The sequence below is a fragment of the Thamnophis elegans genome, chromosome 4 (assembly GCF_009769535.1).
Source record: "Thamnophis elegans isolate rThaEle1 chromosome 4, rThaEle1.pri, whole genome shotgun sequence".
Classification (NCBI taxonomy): domain Eukaryota; kingdom Metazoa; phylum Chordata; class Lepidosauria; order Squamata; family Colubridae; genus Thamnophis; species Thamnophis elegans.
The window spans coordinates 42,455,829-42,482,311 of record NC_045544.1 but is presented as its reverse complement, the minus strand read 5'-3'; the positions used below and the strand labels follow the sequence as shown (position 1 = coordinate 42,482,311).

The window sequence follows — 26,483 nt, the reverse complement described above, 5'->3', positions numbered from 1 at the left end:
AATTAAATAAATAAAAATAAATCCAAATGGGTTGGGGCTTGGCAATTTTCCCAACAATTTGGCAGGCACCTCTCTGTCCACATTTGGTAGATTTTTGGAATACGAAGGGAGCAAGGCACAGGATGAAACTGTTGTAGATGGTGAGCTTCGGCCATTCCAGAGTGGGATGATTCAGAGCCTAGCTCTAAGTCCTTTGTTACTTAACATCTATTTGATACTTACTTGTCAATCAGAGGTGAGGAATATCAGTATGCTGAAGATGTGCTTACTTGTTAACTGTTTATTAGTCAACTTTATTGCCATCCTAGCCAATCTCTGGATGCTATGGGAGTCCTAAATTGGTGTCCAGAAGTGAAAGCAACCTGTGTGAGGAGAAATGAGTTCAAATAATTCCTACCAAGAGTTGTAAGACTCCAGCAGTATGACACGGTTGCATTCCACCATACCCAATGCTTGTCTGTGACTTGAGCATCGGTGCAAGCCATGGTACCTTTGCTCAGCTCCAATTGATGTGTCACTTATAGCCTGGTTTGGATCAAGATGATTAGGGGACATGCTCTGATCCCCTCAGAACTGGATTATTTCACCCTATTCTACATAGGGCTATCGTTGAATTCAAAATGGAAACTACAACTGATCCAAAATTTGGAGCTAGGGAAATTTGCTATTGTAGAATTATATTTATTCTTAGATCTACCGGTTACTAATACTCTACATACAATTCAAATGTGCTGGTTGTGGCTATTTCTAAACCATGGTATCAGGATATATCCAGAATTGCCATGCCCATCAAAAAAGCCCCATGAAGAATTCTGTGTCCTCTCCTGCACCCATTAGAGATTGGTGTGGTTCAGACAAAATGTCAAGTCCTTTTAATAAGACTCACTGCTTGACCTCCTTTATCTTAGAAATATAGCACATCCCAACTTTTCTTTTATTCAGAAAAACATTTTATTTTTTGATGTGTGCCAGTGTCTGTAAAGGATACCTTATTTATTGCCTGGATTTCAAGATACCAGAGACCAGAAAGGGCAGCTTATAAAATGTGGGTGATTATTACATTAAAATTAATTTTAAAATACTTTTTTCCTTTTGAATTTTGGGAATCATTTCGAATCCTAGCAATTGGGCTAACACTCCTGAACAAATAAAAATAAAAACATTAAGTGAGCTAACAAAGATTGCTGCTTGGTCCCCATTTGGTGCAAGTATCTCACGTGGCTGCGTTTCTTGTTATCCCGAGGGCAATGCATATGGGACGCAAAGAATGACATAAGCGACATTAAAAGCTCCTGACCAAAGAAAACTCAGTCATCGCGCTGCATCCCGGATTTGCCTCCCGCCTTAAATTGCAACAAACCATTTGGCAGGGAAAAAAAAGGAAACCACTGAAACATTTTAAATCGCCAATTCACTTAGGGCAGCTTATTCCACCCACCTCCCCCTTTGCATTCCCTTTGCATTTCTCGTCTCCAGAGCCGAAAACATTAACGCCAAGACAGCGCGCGCCCGGCGGGCCCGAAGGCGCGGTTCTTCAAACTTCAAGTCTGGCGATTGCTGGGCGTGGCTAGAAAAAGCAGGAGGCAGGCAGGCAACTGGCCAGGCTTGTGATTGAAGGGCCAGGGGAAAAAAAAGCCCCCAAGAGGGTATAGGTGGGGTCGAGAGCTGTCCCAGGCCTTTGATTGGCTTAGAGACGCAAAGGAGGCGTGGTTCCAGGCGGAGGCAGTTTAGGGTTGGGGTGGGGCTGACGGCCTCGGCCAGGGAATTTCAATTTTGAGTCAAACTGAGGGAGACGGTGCGCGGGGACGAGCTGGACGAAGGCAGGTAGGGAGCGCTCATCGCGCGTAACCGGAGCGAGTTGCGCCTGTTGGCGGGCCGAGCGCGGGCCTGGGCGTCAGGCGCCTTCTCCTCCTCTCGGGGGCTCGGTGCGGGGGAGGCGTGTGTGAGGAAGGCAGCGGGGCACCGAGCGAGCGGGAGAGGCGGAGCGCAGAAGGCGCCGGGTTTCCCCTTCCTTCTTCGGGCGCCGGAGGTGAGTGGAAGTCGGTCGGTTCTGCTCCCTGGGCAGCGGTTACTGCCTCTGCCGGGAGGTGCGGCTCCTGTTCATTTTCAGCTCCAGACTTAGATCGGTGGGTCAGTGGGACATGTGGCCAGCGCTGCTTCTTGCCCTGCTTTCTACTCCCCCACCCCCCGCCCCGGGCCGGTCGCCTCCTCGTCCTCTGGGCTAGATCGGGGTGATGTAGTTCGAATCGGTGGCGCCTCAGCCTCCGACAAAGTCAGCCCGGGCTGAGGGGAGAGGAAGAGTGGGGGCTGCAGCAGTTCCGCCAGGAAGGCGCTTGTCAGCTCGGCCTCGGGGAAATCCGTTCCTCTCTTTTCGTGGGATGAAAAGAGGGGGTCTACCGAGAGGAGTAGGGGACGGACAGACGACGAGCGCACAACTTTCGGGCCGAGCCGGGTTCGAGTCTTGACGAGTTGCGCCGCCGTCGGGGGAGTGAGATGTAGAGATGCCCCGCGGCCCGGAGACGTTTCTTTCGCGCTGAGATTGGGAGCGGCGCCTTCACTGCCAGTTGCAAAAAAAGAAAGAAAGAAAGAAAGAAAGAAAGAGGGAGGAGGGGAGAACGAGAGAAAGAAAAATACAAAGAAAGAAATAAAAAGAGAGGGAGGGAGAAAGAGAGAATGAAAAAGAGAGGAAGGGAGAAAGAAAGAAAAGAAGAAAGAAAAAAGATCTCATGTGCGGTCTGAAACTTCCTTTAGTTAAACTGCATCCTGGAGCTGGCGCTAGTGTTTGTTGAAATCTCCCTCCTTTTTTTACACCTTGCCGTGTGTGCGTTTGTATGTTTGTGTGTGATCAACACCCAAAGTGAGCCCTGGGGCGAAGCAACACTTTTTTGGAAGTTCGCCCATAAAATCTGGGGATCATAACTTTTTAGGGAAGCCACTGCAAATGGGAAAGGGGAAGATCTGTCAACTGTTTTTACACATTGGAGACAGCTGCTGTGGTTCGTTTTGGGAAACCCCCCTCCCACCGGCCAAGATCACCATTAAAAAATGATTTAAGAGAGAAGGCAGGAGTATTATATGAATGCAGCTGACATATGAATCGTATCAAAATTATTGAGAAATGATGATGATTCTAACAGTTTTTAAAAATATTACAGTATTTGTGAGGCTTATATCCTATCTTGTCTGCAGCAGCCCAACACAGTATACAGTAGGTAGTGCTCTCTCCTCCTGTTTTTTTCTCACAACAGAAACCCTATGAGGTCAATTGGACTGAGAAAATTTGTCCAGAATGCTGTGGGTGAAGGTGTGCTTGAATTCTACATCTACCATCTTCACAATCATGCATCAGTAATTCTCCTTAAAAATCTAAAATCCACAAGACCACTCTTACAATGATAGTTTTAAAGGAAGATTGTAAGCTTTTTCTTTTTGTCCTGTTAATCTAAATACTGAGAGGGTGGCATTATACAACAAGGTTCATTTAGAATTTTTCTATTTAACATTTGATAGGATAAAAGAAAAGAAAACAAAAAAAACCTTGTCCTTCTCCCCAAAGTAGTGGCGCTTGTAAAATCCTAAATTTAATTTATGAAATTTAAAAATAAATATTAGGAGGACACATTTGGTATTAAATTATACTAACGTAAGTCTGAATCAGTATGAGGACATGTACATAGAGAAATGATCACTCAGTATTGCATGCACAGTCTCTGCATTAAAGGTAAAAGTGATAATTCTGGTTTAGGGTAGGTGAGATGGAGAAGGCTGAAGTAACCAAGAGTTGGCCTGAACCTAATGAAGATATTAGCTTCATACTTTGAAGGCTGAAGAACTATGAATATTATGTCTCATCTTTTAATCTTCCCTAGATAATTGTTTTTCATTCCTGCAGGATATTCTAGGCTAGGATATTGTATGGTATGAGAAAATGGAATGGATGGAATAGGAAAACTGTGACTTATTTATTTTATAATGTTATGGGGAAGCATTGTTTCTGGATAGCTTGTTGATGAAAATGAGAGAAAGTGGCTAGGAAACTATTAAGGATGGTGGAAACATAGATAATAACTTTCTTTATTTCAACAGAGCTCTGTCTAGGTTGGCTTCAGTTTTGAATCTCAAAGGATAAACTGAACTAATATCTTTCTATTGTGACATACTGTAATAGGTACAAAAGTATGATACAAAGGATTTTGTCTTTATTAGCTTTCCTTTATGTTTTCCTTCTTTGCTTTTTTCAGCATTTTTTTATAATTTAACCAATCTTCTGTCCTGGAAAAAGCCCAATGTACCTATCTAAGAATGTCATGTAATAATGGTACAGATATGGCTTGAACACTATATTTCTTTGCCACACCCTATTTTCTGAATTTTTGTACATCTTGTCTAATGAAAAGTTTTTCAAACTTTGATCATAGAATTGCTTTGTAAACTTTCAGTTATTTTAATGAATATATCTCAGTATAGTTCATTTAGTGGTTTACAATTTAATTCAAGTTGTTGATCAGTAGTTTTTGGAATAAACTTAGAACATACTGGAAATAAAATTACAGTCTTAAGTAAAATGATTTCAAAATTGTTTTGGTGTGAAATAATTTGATTATTAAACAATCATGGTAATAACTTTTGAACATAAGCAACTTGTGCAGCAATAATTATGAGCAATTTTGTCCCCTCTTCTGGGATTGGTTAAAATTTAGCAAACATACAGTACAAAGACGTAACTAGATAAATAGAAAAGGGAAAAATTGACAAGTGTATTTCAATTAATGCAGGTTTTATAATAATATTTCCAAATTTCTGAAAAGTTAATAATGGCCAGATGTAGCATGAACTGTTGTACATGTAAGCAGCAAAAATACTACTAATTTATAGGGTTTTTAAAATCTCTCTCATAAAAGAGTGTATTTCTAGGAATTATTTCTAAATTTTATAAGTACTGAATTTCCTTCAAGATCTGCAACATATTGATTATGTGCCATCCAGTCAATGTCAACACTTCCTGACCACATTGATTTTCTTCTTGATGATTGGTCCCTGACTTTGTTCTTCTGGTCATCTACCAGTATCTTCAACAGAACCACTAAAACATTCTTCCAGGTCTACAAATTGGGGGTGGTGGTGGTTACAATTGGACTATCAAAAGTATTTGGAGTAATTACCTGATTTGGGATGTATGATTGCTTGCCAGGTTAGTAAAAGTAAACATATTACCTTCCATTGTTTGAAGAGGAGGAATAACATGCCACTCCTTTTGAGACTGTTTGCTTTAATTGTCTTGCTTTCCCTGTTTATACACAAAGACAATGAAAAGTGTAATGAGAAAAAAAGGATGCCTCCCTTATGAGCATACGTGTAGAATTACGTGTAGGCGTAATTCTGAAATAAACATATTTAAAGCCATATTGTTCTTTTTAATTCAACTTTACTGAAATGGGAAGTTTGGTTCTTTTATACTTTAGGAGACATGCCGTTGATTCTTCTAGTTTGAGAAGAAAATGGCTAACATTCATGTGCTGAGAACCAGAGTGCCATCTTGCAAAACTTCAGATGGGGCTTTTTACTTTTAGCACATAGAATGCAGTCTATTCTGATATTAATAAGATATTTATAGTGGCATTTTAAAAATTGTTAATGAAGATCTACCTTTTCAAAGCACCTCTCTAAATGAATGTTGCATGAGTAGTTTCCATGTTTTCTTGTTTTCCCTTCCATCTTTTAAAAATAAATGCTATTTTTATTTTGCTTTAGCTTACTATATTTAAAAGTAAAGATTCAAGTTGAGCTTGATCCTGAGTGACTGCATGGGCAAATCTATGTCTTTTTCTTGACAGTTATATGAAAGTTTTCTATCTACTTCTGTTATATAGTATAATAAAAACATATTTACATTGTTAACATTACTTCTGTTAATATTATTTTTCTATCTAGCAAGCAGAGATTGATTTAATCTGGCCTTTCCAGGGTTTAACTTTTCCCACTAGATTCCCTTTGAAGTGTCTTAGAATTTTTACCTGTTTTTTAAACTTGTTTCTTTACATTTTTCACATGCATGTTATGAGATGTATTTATTAGATTTATATCTCACATTTCATCCAGAATTCAAAGCAACATACATGAGTCTTGACTTTCAAGAAGTTAAAACTAGAATACAGGTAGTCCTCGATTTACAACAGTTTATTTAGTGATTGTTCAAAGTTACAACTGTATTGAAAAAAATGACTTATCACCATTTTTCATATTTACATAGTTTAACTTCATAGTTTAACTTTATTGCTATTGTACATATATACACAGTATACACATACAATAAAATTCACATAACACCCAGAGACCAGGCCCAATACCCATGACAATCCCCAAATACATCCCCACCCACCAAAAATTCCCCACCCCTAAACCACCCAAGCATTCACACAACAGACCAAATAATGCTGTCCAACAGCTTATTGATGGTGAGCCTTAAGTTCATTGTTGGGTGCAATTTTAGCTCTGGGATAAAAACTATTCAGAAGACGTGTGGTCCGAGTTTTAATTGTTCTGTATCTTCTGCCAGAAGGCAACACGATCTGCCAGAAGGCAATATGATCATTGCCACATTCCCATGGTCATATGATCAAAATTCAGACACTTGGCAACTGATTCACAGGACGGTTGCAGTGTCCTGGGGTCATGTGATCTCCTTTTGTGACCTTCTGACAAGCCAGGTCAATGCGGAAGCCAGACTCACTTAACAACCATGTTACTAAAGTAACAATTGCAGTGATTCACCTAACAACTGTGGTAAAAAAGGTCTTAAAATGGGGCAAAATTCACTTAACAGCTGTCTCATTTAGTAACATAAATTCTGGATTCAATTGTTGTAAGTCAAGGATTACCTATATGTTTACAAAGGCTTAAACAAAGTTGTGCTTATAGTTCTAGGTCCAATAATGTTTTAAATTTAGAAACTAGGAAGTTTATTCTACTAGTATATAGTGCGATTTAGTTATCCCTACTGATTAAACTTCTTCAGAGGTAATGTAAAAACAGTTTTTCTAAGAAAAGGTAGTATACAGTATTCAAGTTCATTGCTTGGTTGAAGTAGGTTCATCTAAGTTTAGTTTGTGGCCTTCGTTATAAGAAGATATTGATATTCCTTTTAAGATTTCTGTTATTAGTGAGGCAGTATTGTATATCTTCTATAATTTTTACTGGTTTATAACTTCATAGGAAATAATCTTGTTAAACCTGTTGCTATTAATTATGTGCTGTGCTGTACAAATATTTAATATAATTTATAGAGTAGTTTTATATAACAGTATATCTTAGAATATATTAAATATAATACCAATTGCAAAATCAATTTATTATTTATTTGGATTATTCATATACAATGCTTCTAAAATTTCTCAAAACTTATACATGTTTCAATTTGTTTATAGTCTTGGCAAACACAGCCCTTTATATGTGAAGCCACAAAGAAGCAGATTTCACATTAGAGATATAGGTACAAAAGATTGTGAAATTGAAATATTGAACTGCTTCTGGTAAGATTGGACCAAGTTGGTCTAATGATAAGTTGTTTTAAAGTTGAACTCGGGACAAGACATTTGACATAAATATTATAAATTGCATGCTTCTACTATGACATCTAATTGCTATTTTTTTTATCAACTATTTGCTATTTTTTTTACCTTGGGAATAAATTGTAATGCATGGGCCAAATGTTTTTGCCCCATAGTACTTCCTTCAGTGAGTGGACTTAACAACTGCCTATATATATGGATAAACTTTAATTACTTTTCACTTTGTTTAAATAAATTATTGATATTAAATATAACAAAGATTCATCCAATCCATCTCTTCCCATGAATCAAATTATTTTAAAATAGTGTTAAAACAAAAATGTGGCTTTAATTATTAATATTCTTCTGCCTCATGGATATTGCATCAACTCATTCATTGTCCACTTACCAGTCTCTTCAAATAGTTTTAAGCACATCTCCTTGGCTTCAAATTAGGGACTTAGGTGCCTAACTCCTAAAAGGTTTTGTGCTATAAAAGTAAGTGGCTTGACATCATCATGTGTTATTTTGAAATTGATAAGGAAATGTAAACCTTGGTATTCTAATTGGAAGTCTACTGCTGAGTTATCCTATTTCAGGTCTACTCTTCTGTTTCTCTGGTAGTCAGAGGTGGTATTCAGCCGATTTGGACCAGTTCGCCCAAATGGTAGTGGAAATTGCGGATAGGCCCACCTGCCCCACCTCTATGCCGTCCTATTTAGGCACATTTTCAAGCTGTGTGCATGTGTGCAAGCCACACCCATTATCAAAGCACATGCGTGGAAGTCTGAGCGCAAGCATGGCCGAGCACATTACGTTTTCCCCCTCCCCAGCCCCCAGAAGCACTCTGCAGGCCAAAAATAGACCAGTTGTTGATGAAAACACGTTGTGTGGAGCACTGCAGAGTGCTCCTGGAGGCTGGGGAGGATGAAAACGTGATGCATGGTAGGTTTGGGAGGCCAAAAGCACCTGTATTCTGTCTATAAGATGCACTTAAATTTTTACCCATTTTGTGAGGGGGGGGGAAGGTGCGCCTTATACTCTGAAAAATACTGTAATTTTATGATACTACTACAAAAAAAGTGATGTTATTAGCCATCAAACCTCAGAAATACTGTACACTTTTTTCAAAAAGTTCCACAATTTTGGCCACTATTGTATATATGCACAAAGCAATGTTAGGGGTTTAAAAATATATCTAATTTGAACTAGATTGAATCTGATTTTCAGGAAACCTAGTAGTAGGCCTGCAATCTAACCTTTGCCTTTTTATATGTATTCCAAATGGCAGCATCATACTTGTCAGCATAGTGCTGTATGATCAGAAAGCTGTTCTTTTGTTTCCTGTTGATGGTTTGTTTCCTTTGTCTTGCGTAAGTAGTTTTTTTAAAAAAACACTTGAGATATGCTACTAACATACTGTGATTCTTTTTCTTTATTCAGCAAATGTTCAAACTGATGACAGTGCACATTCATGGAATGCATAGATGTAAGCTGTATATTTAAATAAACTGTTTATGGATTACAGCTTCTGTTTGCATTAAAAAAAATCAAAAGTAGAGAAGCTGAGAAACAATATCTGGGATACTTCTACTGGAACAAGACACATTTTTATTTTCTCTTGCATTCTCCTGTGGTATCTGGAAAATCTACTTTGCATTGTGTTACTTTTGGAACAATGTTTATGAGTTGCCTGTGGGACTGCCAGGAAGGGGGAGCTAGCTAAAACACTTTCTTACTCTTATTGGTGTAGGAGTCTTTTTATTCATGGAATGATAATTTTAGCTAGGTGGTATCCCCAATTTCACGAAAAGATAGTTTTTGGGTTTTTTTTGGCATAAAATCAAAGAATGAAATAAAATGAATCTTGAAATCTAGTGTTTTGTCAAAGCTGTGTAGCATAAAGGAACTGCATTCTTGTGTATTAAATGCATAATAATGAGCAAAGGTTTAACCACAATTAGTTGAGCAAGTCATCATGATTTACATGGTATACAAATCACAGTGGCTGGACTATCACAACATACTTTCTCAAAGAAAATTATGTTGTGATGTAGCATAAATTTCTTGTCTGTCAAGTTGGCCCATTCAAAAACAACATGGTAACTAAGTTCACAAAAGTCTTTCATTGTATTTGAAATATAGGTAGTCTTCAACTGATGACCACAATTGAGCCCAAAATTTAAGTGAGATATTTGATAGTGATGTTTGCCTCATTTTGGGGACCTTTCTTGCAGTGTCAGGTTTCGTTTTATTTATATGCCGCCCTATTCCCAGCAGGACTCAGGGCGGCTCACAAACCCAAGAGGGGAAGGGAAACACAAGAACTACAAATACAAGCATTTAAAATAACCAACAGACACACAATCTAGAGGGGAAGGAAACTCATCAACCCCAGGCCTGCCGACATAGCCAGGTTTTAACGGCTTTTCGGAAGGCCTGGAGAGAGGTGAGGGTCCGAATCTCGGCGGGGAGTTCGTTCCAAAGGGCCGGCGCTGCCACAGAGAAGGCCCTCCCCCAGGTAGTAGCCAGATGGCATTGGCTGGTAGACAGAACCCGGAGGAGGCCAACCCTGTGTGATCTAATGGGTCTTTGGGAGGTAAGTCCATCACTGCAGTTGTTAATGAGTGACATGGCTGCTAAGTGAATCCGGTGTCTATGTTGACTTTGCTTGTCAGAAGATCACAAAAGATGACCCTGGGATATGGCAACCATCAAAAATATGAACCAGTTGTGAAGCATAATTTTTTTTTGATCATATGGAGAGGATGAGTGTAAAAAATGGTCGTGTCACTTTTTTTCAATACCATTGTAACTTTGAATGGTCACTAAATGAAAGTCAAGAACTATTGTAGTTTTATATTGCATGTTTATGTTAAATATCTAATAACCAGTCTTTCTTTTTATATAGTTAAATCCAAAATTATTGTATATTCATCACTGTTGCCTGCACATTTTTTTCAATAAATAACCTCCCATAATTGCATATAATTCAAAAGGAACCCATGCCAGGCTACTGCTGAGGTGATGCTAGTTAGTTCTGTAGATATGAAAAATTAACCTAATGGTTCCTTTTGGGGTGACAACTGTTGTTGTTTACCAAAGAATTTTGCTGGATGATTGGAAGTACTGGCAGTTAGTGTGTAGAAATGCTAAGTGTTGCATGCTTATCAGTTCTATAGCAATATGAATAACGGAATCTACTTGTCACATTTATATATTTTGCAATTTTATTCAAATTTTAATGGAAAATAATCCCTAATGCAATGCAAAAAGAAAAAATCAAGTACAGATTTGCAAGTGTTCCTTTACATATTTATCTGTAGTGGATTGCAATACATTCATTTTTAATGAAAATGTGTATGTTTAGTAAGCAAACTGAATGACAGTGATAATATTGAGTAAGGAATATAAACAATGTTAGCTTAGAGGGTGCTGTAAAGCACTTATGGAATGGTATATTAATATACCATTGATATATTAGTATACCAATTTTGTTGTATTTAAATACAATGACAATAAAGATTATACTTATACTTGTAAGTGCTGTTATTATTATCTCTCTCTGAATAGAATTTATTGCTATTGGTAGTGAGTGACTAATCTTTAAAAAGATCCATGAAGTTGTATTTCACTCAAAGAAAAAATAACTAAGCATATGATTGGACAGGTTTTACTGAAAGTAATTTATCAGGGCATTTACATCTTACCAAAATTTTAGAGATTTATTTTGTTTAGATCTAGCAGAAACATGGATGTAGGTGACCATATTGACAAAGTATGCTTAGATTTTTCACCAGTGCTTAAGAAAACATAATGTTCATGAGATTGCAAAAATTTCTTGGAGAAATTTGCTTTGCTTTATACTGTCTCTTTACATTTGTATTGTGATAATGTTTTAAATTAAATGAATACTTTTGAAAATGGCCAGATACTAAGTTCACAGTAATATTGCTTCAAATTTAACAAAATCAATATTTTAACTTTGATAACATTTTTTTCTTTTGTTTATATTAAGTAAATTGTTTTTGAAGAAGTGGAAGCGTAATATTTAACATGCACTTATCAGTTTTAACACAATTGAGAATAAAATTGAAGATGCAGTCCCACGGTTTTTGATATTAAGAAATGGAAGCATAACCCGAAATGTATTAAGGCTTAAACTTTAAAATGAAATATTCATTTCTGAGATAACTTTATATGAAAATGTGAACAGACTATTAGTTAAAGTTAATAGCATCTTAAGTTAGTTTTTGATGTAGCATTTCATCTGGTAGTTTCATTTTGATTTTAATCTTGAAGTCCTAGTGGACATTTCACTTAAATATGAGCCAGCAGTATGCTGCAGCTGCTAAAAAGCCATCACAGTTCTAGTCTACATTAACAGAGGGATAGAATCAAGATCATGTGAAGTGTTTATACCACTTTATAATGCCCTGAGAAGACAGTTGAATACTGCATCCAGTTTTTGTTGCCATGATATAAAAAACTAAAATGCAGAATTGGACAGAAGCTTTTATGAGATAACCCAAACAACAAGAAAGTCTTCTCAAGTTTTAGCTATGAAAGAAACCAAAAGAAAGGTACAGTAAATAGGCTGTTGTTTCTGTTGACAGAAGAAACGATGAATTGGTAACAGGTGACAAGGCAGTCTTGTCTTATATTTTATAGTTATCTTTTCTTAGAAGAAAACAAACTCCTAGGTGGCCATTATTATGTCTAATGAAGTATGTGTGGGGGGGGGGCGAAGGGGGAATTGCAATTTAAGGTGGTCAAAGAAAGATTTAAAAAATACTTCAAATGAATTCAAGTCTCCCAAGCTAGATGAAATATATCCTAAAATTTTGAAAGAGCAGAAGTTAGCACAGAACCAGCATCTGTGATGCTGACTGTGTTAACCACTTAGAAAGGGCTATAAAGCATTGGGAAGCAGTATGTAAGTCTAAATGCTATTGCCATTGCTATGTGTACTGGTTAAGAATTCATGGAGAACTGACAAAATTCCAAGAGACTGGAGGAGAACAAATCTTCACATGTGCAAAAAACAGAAGAGACAGAACATTGCAGACCTGTCACTTTGATTTCTGTGCTGTGCTAGGTTTTTGAGCAAATTAAGGAGCATGTTAATAAACACTTGGATAGTAATGCAAAAATGAACAATAGCCAATATGGGCTGGTCACAAATAAGTAATGCTGGACTGTTGCAGGCTATCTCCCATTTGACAGAATAGATAATTTAATTGATTGGGGGACTGATGTAGATGTATTCATTTCCTAGGCTTATATACTGCTCCAACTCTGAAGAAATCTGTTTGGTAAACACTCCTATAATAAGAATGTTAAAATCAAAATGAACAACATAATTTACTACTATAATTGCAATTGTAGTAACATAGACACAGAGGAACAATCCAGCATCATGCCAAAATCCATAATGGAGGCCCATTATTCAAAGTTCCACTTCCAGAACTCTCTTGATAACTGCCCTAAAACCCAATAGCATGGGGTTTGATCTTGAGAGGTACATTGCTCCAATGAATGAGAGCTGCAGGGAGAATACATGGCCCCTTATTAGTCTTAAGGGAAGTGACCTGGAGGGGACTTATCTTTTTTAATTTTATTGGGCTTGTAGAGAGTGACAACTATCACTTTCAATTGTATACAGAAATAGTTTGTGATGTAAAGATATACTGTAGAAGCTCCTACCACAACACGGGTAGCTGAATTCTTGACTGTTGAAGTTTCTGGATACTCTTAAAAAGGCAACCATATGCATCATAACTTGCTAAATCTGAGTTAATTAATGCATAACTGGAAACAAGAATGAAATCCAAGAATGCTTGTTATTGATGCACCAGATGTAGCTGTGTAAAAGTCTTCTTAGCCACACCTGCTACTTGCTCTTTGAGCATGAACTGTGAGTTAGAAAACTCTCAAATTACAAACCATCACCTCATGAGGAAATGTGATCCAGAAGCAAGAATTTATTTTATCTGGGCCTGGAATGTTTTCTATGCCCACAGTCACTGTTTTCTGGAATTAAAGCTGATCCTATTTTTCCTCACCTAGATCATAACCCTCAGGCATCTGATTAGAGCTTTTATTGGATCTCCTATTCAGCCTGGAATTGAGATGTACGAGTAAATATCATGAATGTAGTGTTGGTACCTGGCTATCTTCCATCCGCCCCCCCTTCTGTCCAGGCACTTGCTTCACTTCTCTTCAAAGTTGCTTTCAAGATGAATGGGAGTAGTGAAGGTTTTAAGAACTGTGACATTTCAATCCGAGTATCCTTTAGGGCATAATCTCTTCACCTAAATTACCGTTGACTGAGACCTCCGTGTTAGGAAGAAATGGAAGCATTGGAAATCAATACTTCATTTCCAGCTCCTAAAATTGTTCAGGAGGATACCATGAACAGTGAAACCAAAAGCCACAGGCATTCAATAGGATTAGGAGAATACTAGTGTCATTGTCTCATACTACTACACATCATCGACAAGAGTGATCAGTGTGATTTTAGCACCACATCCAGGCCTGAATCCTGACTCAAAAGTGACTAGATACATTTCTTCCACAACTGAATCTGTTGTTCGCTACCTTCATAACAGTCTTCTTTAAAACAAGGAGGTTTCAGACATGATCATAATTACCTAATAAGTTATATATTGTATTTTGAATTCAGTAAACCAGCCAGTAAAACCTAGAGATAATCCATTAATAAAATCATAAAATATAGGTTAGATGATAAACTATTAAATCCATTATTGGATGAATCCAGACAAACTTCATACTTTATGAGAAATCTAGGAAATATGGGCAACAGATAGATAATTATTTCCTTTTCCTAAAATTCTTATCTCTGAATAGCAACTGATCAGAAATGGAAGTTTCTGCCTGTCTTGCAAGGCTTTAGAAAGCCCCCTAAATATTATTGGAAGTTCAGAAGACTTCCCATTTTTCAGCAACACAGAGACATCTTGTGAGAAATTTCATTCTTGTGCTATAGTCAAGATTTAAAATAGCCTTCATGTAAACTGCTTGGTGCAATGTGATCTTGGGAGGTCTTTTGTTAAAGACTCACTTTTTGTACTCACAATATTTACTTCGTACAATACTGCACTTTTAGTTAAAGCAATTTTAAGCACATTCCCAAGAAAGGTTGCTTTGGAAGATTAATAAGAAAACCTGACCAGCATTCCTCAGCTGGTTTAATATTGAAACAGCAAGTACTATACTTAGTACTAAGTATAATACTAAGTATTATACTTAGTTTAAAACTCCGTTTTATATATTTTTTTAAAAAATACCATTGATCCACTGAAAACATCAGAAGAAAATATCATATATGTTACCACTGGCAAAGGATGATGTTGTCCTCCTGTGTTTTCATGTAGCTATTTAATAGGAATGGAAATAGCACTGATGAAGGATTAAGGATGATTGGTGTTGGCCCTGTAGGAAGGAAGAGAAGCAGCAGAATGCAGTTATACCCATTCCCAATCCCTAGTATCAACCCAGAAGATTACACTGGTCAATGATATTAAAATCCGCCAAGAGATAAAATAGAGCCAGCATGGATGCACTATCTCCATTCTTCTCCTGCCAGAAATCAACCAAAAGTGCAATCATTGCCATTTCTGTCCTATGTCTGGGCCTGAAACCCGTCTGGAAGAGGTCCATATAATCCACTTCCATCAAGGATCTGTTGAAGCTGCTGCACAACCACCACCTCCACAACTTTCCCTAAAAAGGTTGGACACTGCTTGGTATAGTGGAAGCCAGTAATAGCTTCTTGTGGAGGGAGCGAACCCTCCTTGAGCAGGTGGTTAAGCTGTCATAAGAGACCTCTTCTTCATGTCCAGCAGATTCAAAATGTTCTCAGAAAAGAGAACAAGACTGTCCACAGGCACCACCTTCAGACCTGCATAAAGGCTACCATCTAACTGGGAATGAATTTGAGCAATGTTGTCCAACAGATACACTGAAAATTCCTCTGAATGGCCTTGCAGATGAATCTCTAGGTACCCCTTACCTAGAAGGGCTCAAGTCACCTGGAACAAAACTGCCAGGCTGCAATCCTCAAACACAGCAAGGATGGAAAAGTAATGATGCTTTGCTACACTTACAACCCCTAGCAACATCTTAAAAGTGGCTGTCACTGGTGTTTGTTCAAGTTCATCCTTCACTGACCTCCAGCGATAGTCTTGGTATCTATTCTCTCATTTCATCTCTCAGTTCTTCCACAAACCACAGAGATTGACCGATTCCATAGGAAGAGGTTGCATGAGTACAATCTGATCAAAAACCACAACTGCCTTCTCATTACAAGTGAAGACTAAGGCCTCAGTCAGACTATGCAGCAGACCATCAGGAACAACCCTAGCTCTCTTGAGAATTCTTCAAAGTCTATCAGTCTCTAGGGGCTGAATTTTATGGTTACCAGGACATGATGTGACCATCATAAAGGAGATAGAGGGAGCTTCCCCAACTCCAGATCATGTTGCCACTGCTGCAAGAAGAGGACCAGATCAGGTATTTGACCATTGATTCATGTGAGACACTGGATGACCTGGGATAGACCTATAGCTGTCATGGTGGGCATGAACTCCTAAGCCACTTCAGGCTCTACTCTCAGGGAAGGCAAGTCGAAATCTTCCAGTACTATAAGTCTCTGGAATTGCACTGCCAACCCTGATACACAGTTGAGGAACTCAGATGAAGAGACAGCCACACAGCAGAGAGGTTGGTAGAGTAGCAATACTATATAATTATAAACATTACCTATCAACTTCAGAATCTTTTAGAAATAATAGATATGTTTCATATAAGTATAACAAACAGGAAATGTTTGTCATAGTTTTTTGTCTGATAAAAAATATCTTCCCATATCTCAAAAACATCCTTTAGATTATTTGAAAATGTAACAGATGGATTGATTTTTCTGCCATTGCAGTATAGTAAAGCAGCTTACACCATTAATCTAAGGATAAAATTCCCTGCTTGCTATTCTGTGTTATATAAATGTTCTTGTTGTAATCAGCATATAAACCACAACTCTTTAGATTTTTTTCTTATTGTCTTCCAGATTTTCAACGAAGTAATTCTGCTTTTATTTTGATTTTCTAACTAATGATTTTATCTATTTCTGTAAATACTAAATCGCAGCACTTTTTAATCTTTAGGCATACCCACCACCACTGTTTTAGATATCAAACAAATAGATCAAAATATATATGAAATGTATCAGCCAGCATTCCATTTCTTGAAAACATGTATTTTTCCATTTATCTGTATTGTACTGTATGTGTTCTTCTGTATATCATTTAATTTTATATTCAGTAATTCAAATTGTCTGCAGCATTTGGAGTGTTCATTTCTTTATATGGGCCATGCTTCTCTTTCTACTTATTAGAGGATTGATAATAATTTGGAAAAAAGCCCCTCCTAATGTGCATAATTATTTGAGGGGTGTAAGGAGACACTGGGCAACAATATAGCCAAACATTGGGCAGCAATATAGCCAGTAACTATTAGAAATGCATCTAAACTCTTATGTAAATTTTGAAATTTCCCCCTTTGTAATGAGGGATATAGAATATAGAGATCATAACTGCCTTGGAAAGCAAGTTATTTGTTAATGAGTAGCAGAGACCTTGCAAATTTATGCAGATATTAGTTGACTTACAATCTGTCACTTAGTGACTGTTCAAATTTATGGCATCCCTTCCAAAAGGTATTTATGACCTGGTTCCAATCTTCCAACAGCAAGAGCCCCTCCCTGTAGTCATGCAATCAGATTTTAGACAATTGGCAATTGGCCCCAATTTACAGCCTTTCGCAATGTCCTGTGGTCACATGACCACAATTTACAACATTTTTTTGTTGTAAACTGGCTTTTGGTTTTGGCAAAAATGCCCCATAGCAAACAGTGGATTTGTTTCATGACCACAGATTTGCTTAATGACCACCACAAAAAAAGGTAATAAAATTGGATTGGTCATGTGAGTAACCCACTTTATGACTTAATGGGCAAGTCCATTATGACTAAGTAAATTTTTCATATTCATGAGATGAGATTGAGTTTTTGCACTTTGAAAATGGCTGGGTAGGGCTGGGATATCAAATTAAATGAAAAAAATCACTTTTGACAGTCAGGAAGGATTAAAAATTAAAGATAAAATAATTTGCTTTAATAGTTACAAAAAAAAATAGACTTGTTTACTTATACCTATTGTGAAGTTCCCAGAAGATGACCTAATTAATTTACGAGCCTCAAGACAAAGTTCAAAAGAAATCCATTTATTAGGATCAACATTCTGGCATGTTCTCCTGCGGAGCCGAAACTGACTTTTGCTTAATTGCTTTTGAATTTTACCTCTGTGTCCCCTCCACTCTGTCTGGGTCATGAATCACAGTCACCAACAAGATTGTAGAAATATGAGATCCGACTCTGGCTGAAGGTATGCATGGAATCCTCCCTCCAATGCCAACCTGATAATAGTCATGGCAAGGCTTTACAAGTTGACACCTACTTAATATACGCCTATTTAAGGCAAGGTATAAATGTAATAATCTTGTAAGGCTTCTTAAGATATTTTTCATATACTGTTGCTTGGTTTGCATCATAAATTGCATTGTTTCTCTTTTCTAGTAAGCCTTCAGAGTGTGATTAGAAACATTCTGTTTTACTTTCAACGGTAATTTTGCCTGAAAAGGGGAATTGCAATTTTAATTATGACTCTCCAAATGCGCTGGATTAGAATTAAAAACCATGAGTTGATCTTTGCTGTTTTTGGACAAAACATACTTTAACCATGTTATTTCATGGTTTGTTATTTAATTTGATTTTTTGTCTCTAGCATAGAAATAATTTTTCAATAAAATATCATTTGTCATAGCCATTTATGATACACAATAAAACATCCCCCATGTATGATATAAACTTTGATACTTTCATAGTGAAAATATAAAATAAAAATAGAAACAACTAATTCAGAGTAGTTGTTTTTATTTTTTTTAATTGTATATTTTTATTGTGGAAGTATTAAAGCTTATACCATACATGAGGATGTTTTAAAATATACATAATCACAATCCTCCAAAATAAAAAAGGATGCAACAAATGACTTAACACATCCTCTTCAGAAAAACTCCATCTTAAGTAGCTTGTAATGTAGAATGTTAAAAGAAATTATTCATTTATCATATTTATATGGCCACCCACCTCATTAGTAGCAACTCTATTAGAATACATAATAGTGACTATAAGGATATGCAACAATCGAATAAAATCACGGATACATAAAACAATCATAAAAATATTTTTAAAACATATTTATTAAAAATATATTATAAAAAATAATATAAACCACCAACCTTATTCTAAGAGAAGACTATTCCACAGAGAGTTCACTCCAAATGAAAACCATTCTCTTTCAGAAGTTGGGTTAATATACTCAGACCAAAATGGTCTGAAATTTTAGCATGGTAACATTACCAAAGCGGTATGACTTTTGGCATGGGACTCGTGGTTAACTGATGGACCATACATAGTCCTCGACTTACCACAGTTCGCTTAGTGACTGTTTGAAATTACAATGACACTGAAAAAAGTGACATGATCATTTTTCACACTTATGACTGTTGCAGCATCCCCATGTTCATTTGATTTACATTTGGATCCGTGACAATCAATTCACATTTATGAAGGTTGCAATGTCCCAGGGTTATGTGTTCACCTTTGGCAACCTTCTGACAAGCAAAGTCAACGAGATGCACTTAACGAGATGCACTTAACAACTGTGTTACTAATTTAACCATTGCAGTGATTCTCTTAACAAATCTGGCAAGAAAAGTCATAAAATGGGACAAAACTCAGTTAACAAATTTCTCACTTAGCAAGATAACTTTTGGACTGAATTGTGGTTATAAGTTGAGGACTAGATTGATATACCGGTAGCTTTGTTGAAATGAAGAGAAAAACATGAGTATTTATATGTATTTAAGTATAATCTTTATTGTCATTGTACTTAAATACAACAAAATTGGTTTAATTGGTTTAAGAGGGGTGCATTTTTGCAGGTTTGGATTATTGCTGCTTATCTTTAGAAAACACCTGCGGTTGCGGTTCAGGCTTCAAATTAAGCAGTAATAGGTTTTGCTTGATTTTGGCTTAATGTATAGTATGACTCCAGTTATTGTGAATTGTAAACCATTGTGTTTCTTTCCTCAATTCATAACTCAGCCATTGGGGTCCATTTAACAATGGTTAAGGAAAGACAGTTTATAAAAATGTTGATCTTAATGAGGGTTCTTTTTCTGAGTAGTAGTATTTCTCCATATCCCCTATACGAGTTCAGTTTTAACACAATAGTGTTATGAAATTTGCATTTCTCACTTTGAAAAAATAGCAATAGCAATAGCAGTTAGACTTATATACTGCTTCATATGGCTTTCAGCCCTCTCTAAGTGGTTTACAGAGTCAGCATATCGCCCCCACAGTCTGGGTCCTCATTTTACCCACCTTGGAAGGATGAAAGGCTTAGTCAACCCTGAGCCGGTGAAATTTGAACAGCCAAACTGCAGATAACATGGTGTCCTTTCTTTACTCTTCTTATTTTGTACCTGAATATAAAGTGCATGTGCAGGTTGTACACAATATGTAAGAGTCACCATAAGTCAAACTATGAAGTACCTTTCTAGTCCTAGCTCATGTTAAACATAACAGATTGTTCTTGACCCTTTTGGTCAGAATTTTAATTCACCACCACAGTCTCCTCAGAGCTTGAGTTTGACCTTACATTCTTTCAGCCTTTTTGCCTTGCAGCTGTGCTGGCCAACAGCCATGCTGGCTAGCTGTCATGGGAGATGTTGTAGAGCAAGAGAAGGAAACAGATTGGGAAACACTGCAAATTTGAACTTGAGGAATGTTAAAATCCTCCAAAAGTTGTGTGTCAGAAGATACATGAGCTTTTGCTTCTGGAAGAGGAGGTTGTGCATTTAAACACATGCAGCGAGCTGCACCATATTTTTAGTTTTTGGTATTCTAAGAATTAATATTTACTGCAATGGGGGGGAATCTGTCGCCCTCCAAATGTCACAGTTTCAACTCTTAATATCTCTAAGCCATTGTTTCTCAACCTCGGCAACTTGAAGATGTGTGGACTTGAGCATTCTGGGGATTGAAATCCATAAATCTTCAAGTTGCCGAGGTTGAGAAACTGCTCTGAATCCTGATTGTGCCTCAGACAATTAGGGTTTGGCTAAATACCATTTACAGGATAATACCATTTATAGAACTAAAAGTTTCTCATTTTTGTGGGATGGTGTGTAGGTTTATGAATAATATACTGTACATAATCATTAACTTTTTCTTTTGGGCATGGAAAGAATCTAATTTAGTAGAAATTATGCTTATCAAATGCTTTATGTAACAAAATCTCAAATCTATTAGGATCCATAGATACTATTTTGATAGTACGTTAGATTTTAATCAGTCTGTTTACTGCCTTTTAGATGACTGATGAAATTGTTAGTCATCAATATTAGCCTTTATGCTGACCATCTAAATTTTATTCTCTGACTCAAGTTACGGTATCTTACTTGACAGTTTAGACTTACTAGAAAGTCTAAAGCTTTGTTAACTTTTTTTAACTTAATTACCATCCGGGTAATTACGATCCAAGTAACATAAATTTATCTTGAAGACATAAATAATATAACTAAATCTTATATTTAATATCTTTTCTTTTTAATGAAATCTCCTAGATGATATGAAAGTACATTTAAATACTTTTTTCAGTTATCCCTCCTTTGTACTGTGTCCAACATGCCGATTCCACTAATTCTTTACAGTGATGTTTTTATTCAGAATGACTAGCTGGTAAAGAAGCTTATGACAACAGGTTTAACATATCATTGTCTAGGCTAGAATTGAATGGACATAATGATCAGATGCATCTTTGTTTTGTTTTAGTACTTGTTACAAAATATATTTTTTAAAAATGCATATTTTCTTCTATTGTATTTGAGAAATTGCTTTATATGCATTTATCTTATAAATACAAAACTTGTATTTTGTTCTATGTGACAGTCGGTGAACTGAATTTTACTTTTGTAAAATTCCTGAAATCATTTCAATAAATTGGCCAGATTTAATACAATTGTCTTTCAAATAGGATTAAAAATATGTATGGTATTCTTTGGTTTCTATAGGAGAAAACTGTAGAGGAAGCAGTGTTCTTTCTACTTAGCACAATTCACTAAACTAGCACAGATTTTAAAACGCACAAAAGAAACTTTAACATCACTGTCTGATTAGTTTTAATCTCTATGATAATCATTTACTGAAAGAGAGTTGCTTAATATTTATGGGCCAAATCAATAATACCAGAGAGATTTGTCTGCTCATGGCTCCATCTTGCATTGGTTGGTGACAAGAGAATGTATATGTGAAAGTCTATAGTATATCATTGTTCTAGTAATATTTAAGCAACAGTACAGGGGTTTCATAAATTTGCATTTCTAATTTAAAAACAATATGCAAAACATCTCTTGTGTATAGTACAATTCAGGAGATACAAAATTTACATAGGTTTGCAATACTGTTATGAATTGGTTTAAGTCAATTTAGTCATATGAAAAGAAGCAAGACTAAAGATCTCAAACTAAATGAGTACAGGTACTCCTCGACTTATAACCACAATTGAGCCCAAAATGTATACTGCTAAGTGAGTCATTTGTTAAGAGACATTTGCCTCATTTTACATCTTTTTTTTGCTGCAGTTGTAAAGTGGATCACTGCAGTTATTAAGTTAGTCATATGGTTGTTAACTGAATCTGGCTTTGCTTATCAGAAGGTCACAAAAGGGGATCACATGACCCCTGGACACCGCAACTGTCAAAAATATGAGCCAGTTGCCAAGCATCTGAATTTTGATCACATGACTATATGGATGCAGCAATGGTGGTAAGTGCAAAAAAGGTGATAAATCACTTTTTGCAATGCTGTTGTAACTTCAAATGGTCACTAAATGAACTTTTGTAAGTCAAAGACTACCTGTAATATAGATTAAATGGCAGTGCTTGAGAAATAAAACAAGAATCTCATTTTAATCTTTATATTCTCCTATATGCTGCTTGGAGAATCCAAGCATGGGTTCAACTTCAGTTTGTCTGCCCGGTGACGGAGTTAATTTTAGAGTCTTTTAGCCATACCTCCCAGTTTGACTTCAGTTTTTATCAACTCAGTCAAGCCCATCAGAGTGACTTTTGACTCTCTCCTCAGTTACTGAGAAGAGAAATTGACTTTGAACTATTCTTTAGATCTCCATTTGTTAATAACAGCAGCAATACAGAGAGAACTGGTGCGGGGATTTCTTGACAGCTGTCAAATGGCCTTTTGAGGCTTGCCAGCAGCAAGAGCTCCCCTCAGACCTTGCACGAGATTGTAGCTGTCAAATCGCACTGCCGATCCTCCGTTTGTAAAAAGTGATTGCCCACGAGGTTTGTGACTTTAAACAAGGCACCGCAGCGGCTAGCATGTTTTCGGACTGGGTGAGCGTCGCTTGCGGCCTCAGCAGGGATCCTGAATGGTCTCCTGATGAGGATTGTCAGTGGAGAAGAGCGCGGCTGCCATTTTGGACACTAGCTCGAGGCAGCTGCCATTTTGGATCACATTTTTTGTCGTACCCACCATTTTGGCCGCTAAATCGCAAACGGACAGCATTTTAGTGGTGGAGATAGCCTTTGCAGTGTAGCGAACCTCAGTGGACTCTTGGGACATCAGCGCTGGGCTATTTCTCCTTCCATTTTGCAGACTTCTCCTTGGGATTCATCTGCAGCAACTTGAGCAATTTCGAGGGACTTTATTCCTGGCTGAAAGTGCCGATCTACCATAGCAGCTCCTATTTGGGCATATCATTGCTTGTGTAGCTGTAGCAGTGCCAGCGCCAGAGGCCTCCAATGAGGCTGCCGGAGCACTATTTGCAACCCAGCCCTGGGCCATTCCCTGTCCGAGTACTCTGTCAAAACCCAGTGAGACTGTGGCAGTCTCCTGTCCATGAAGTAAACTGCAGAAACCTAGTCCAGAGGTGTTAAGTGGGGCGGTTGCGTTGCCAGCTTAATTACCTTCAATTATGGCTGATTGGGATCATGAGGAGGAAGAACCCTGCCCAGGTCCATCCTCCATCCTTCAGCCTGCTCCAAGGAGGAAAGCAGCTAAAGGGTCATCCAACAGCTCTGACAAGTCAGGCAAGGCCAAGACATCTTCTCATGATTCAGCCATCTTCAGCTGACAGAGATGCCACTAGATGATTGAAAGCCTTGGAAAAGCAATTTCCTAAGGCACAGAAAGCCTTGATGGTTAATCCATTTTCCCCAAGACAGATTGAGGCAACTCAGACCAGGGATGAAACACTAGATTGCCTTCCAGATGACATCTCTATTTCCCAGGAGTTTCAGGCAGCTTTATTTGGGGAGGACTTTGCACCCTTTGACTGTTTTCCCATGACTGCGGAGGAGCCTCCTGATAACTCCAGGGAGGAGCAGATCACACCAGACCCTAGACCAACCTCAGCATGTTTTTCTGCAGAACAGCAGGAATTTATTTCACAGGCAATAATACAAGCCATGGAGTTTGCTTTCCAGTGCAGACCCACCTCCACTAAACAGGGAACTCAGGCCCCAGCTCACCAGGGCCAGAGTAGGGACATTCCTCTCCCCATTCAGGATCCTCCTTCTCCAAAACCTTCCATGAACAGTGAGGACTCACTAGCAGCTGAGGAGATGAGCACGGAACAAATCATCTTGGATGATGAGGATATGACTCCTGACAAGCCAGCCTTCACTGGCCTCTTTAAGCCTGCTCTCTTCAAGTCCCTTCTTCACAAGGCAAAGGCGGTCACTAGTGCTGAGATGGCCAGTACCTAAACTGATGCAGCCATGGAACAACCTGTCAAGAAGGCCAAGAGCAGTAATTTATTTTCTGAATCTCCTGCCGAGCATGAGGAGATCCCTGCCCCATAGCTCTTCTTAGATGTTGTACAATGGCAATGTTCTCAACCTGAATCTATCCTGGCTCCCATTGGCTGTGACAAGAGCTTATTCTGTAGCTCCTGAATTGGAGAACCTTTTACAGTGGCCCAAGGTAGACACCCCTGTGGCCGCTCTTACGTCCTCCGATCTCATGGAGGGGCTGAAGGTGGAGGACAAGAGAGCAGAGTACTCTTTAAAAAAGGTTCATCAAGCTGTGTCCCGGGCCATCAGGGTCTTGGCTTCGGCCTCATTTTTCAATAGAGCCACTGAGACAACTCTTGGGCAAAATTCCTGCAGAGGATTCCAGGCTCTGCCAGGATTGAAACAAACTGGCAACAGCCATGGAATACTCGGCAGACGCCACTCTCTACGCTGCCAAGTTCGCCTCACGAGCTAAGGCAGCTAACGTGGCTTCAAGGCGCCTAGCTTGGCTTCTCTATTGATAAGTGTTTTTATCTCCAGACCGCCAATCCAGCCTACAATTGATAGTCTCCTCCATTCAAGCGCAATGCCAGGTACCACTGATACAGCTTTCCCACTTGCTAGGGAAAATGATCTCTTGCTTGTTGGTCGCTTCCTGGGCAAGGTTGCATGCCTGACCACTACAGTGGCTCCTACTTCCATATCAATGAGCCAAAAGGAGCAACTCCACCATCAAGGTGCGCATTCCTTCATGAATCCACAATTCACTTCATTCGTGGACTTCCCCAGCGATAAGGAAAGGCTCTCTCTTCAAGGAGCCTCATCGAGTGATGGTGATGTCAGATACCAGCCTATTTGGTTGGGGGGCACATCTTCAATCACGACTGTTCCAAGGGCGCTGGTCAGAGGAGGAGCTTGAAAACAGCATCAACTGGCTGGAGCTGAAGGCCGCTCATCTAGCCCTACGATGCTTCAAGGATCAGGTTATAAACCAACACATCTTCCTCCCTAGGGACAATGTGGCCACCAAGGCCCACATCAACTGGCAGGGGGGCACTCATTCCAAGGCCCTGATGCAGGAGGCGGAAAAGCTATGTCTGTGTGTGGAGGCTCACTTACTCTCACTCCGGGCCGAGCACATCTCAGCAACATCCAATACTCAGGTGGACTGGCTCAGCAGGTCCACCATTGACCACATGGAGTGGAGGCTTCATCCAGAACTCTTTCAATAGACCTCCAACATATTGGGTCGTCTGTGAGTGGACCTGTTCGCCCGACCAGAAAATACACACCTGCTGAGGTTTTTCTCCAGGTTTCTGATGAGGAGTGGAGAAGGAACAGGCGCCCTGCGCAGTCCTTGGCCACCGGGTGTCATGTATCCCTTTCCCCTGCTCGCTCTCATCCCACAAGTGATCAGGAAGATCCTCAAAGGCAGAAGTGCTGTTGGTTGCTCCATACTGGCCCTGCCGTCCATGGTTCACGGACTTGATCAGCCTGTTGGTCTCCCGCCCGTGGAGGATACCACAGGACAGGGTCTCCCTCTCAGCTAGGGGGTGCTGGATCACCCAGATCCTCAGTGGCTCCAGCTAACCATCCAGCACTTGAGAGGGACCTATTAATGAAACGGAAATTCTCCAGGCGGTTCATCCAGACCATACAGGCTTCCAGATGGGATTCTATGAACCGCATCTATGACACAACTTGGGCTGCCTTCTGCAGGTAGTGCTCCGCCAGTCCATTGAGGCCATGTCGGTTTTCATTCCCCAGGTGCTTGAATTCCTCCAACACAGACTTAACAAGGGGCTTGCCCTGAACACACTTTGAAGGCAAGTAGCCGCCTTATCAACTGTCTTATGATCAGGTTCCAATTGCATGCTTTCTAGACATCTGCAGGTTTCCACTTTCCACCAGGGTGCAGCGAATCTGCGACCACCTACAATTCACCGTTATCCCACTTGGGATATTTCCCTGATCTTA

General features: G+C 38.6%; 1 protein-coding gene across 6 annotated transcripts in view; it reads left to right on the top strand.

Annotated features, from left to right (window-relative positions):
- The first annotated feature begins 1,741 nt into the window (after positions 1–1,741).
- EPB41L2 (erythrocyte membrane protein band 4.1 like 2) overlaps positions 1,742–26,483 on the top strand; it is a 115,910-nt gene continuing 91,168 nt past the window's right edge. For all 6 annotated transcript variants that reach the window (XM_032215375.1, XM_032215374.1, XM_032215373.1 and 3 more), the window contains exon 1: positions 1,742–1,824. The gene's annotated coding sequence lies outside the window, so the exon portion shown is untranslated. The remainder of the gene's footprint in view (positions 1,825–26,483) is intronic.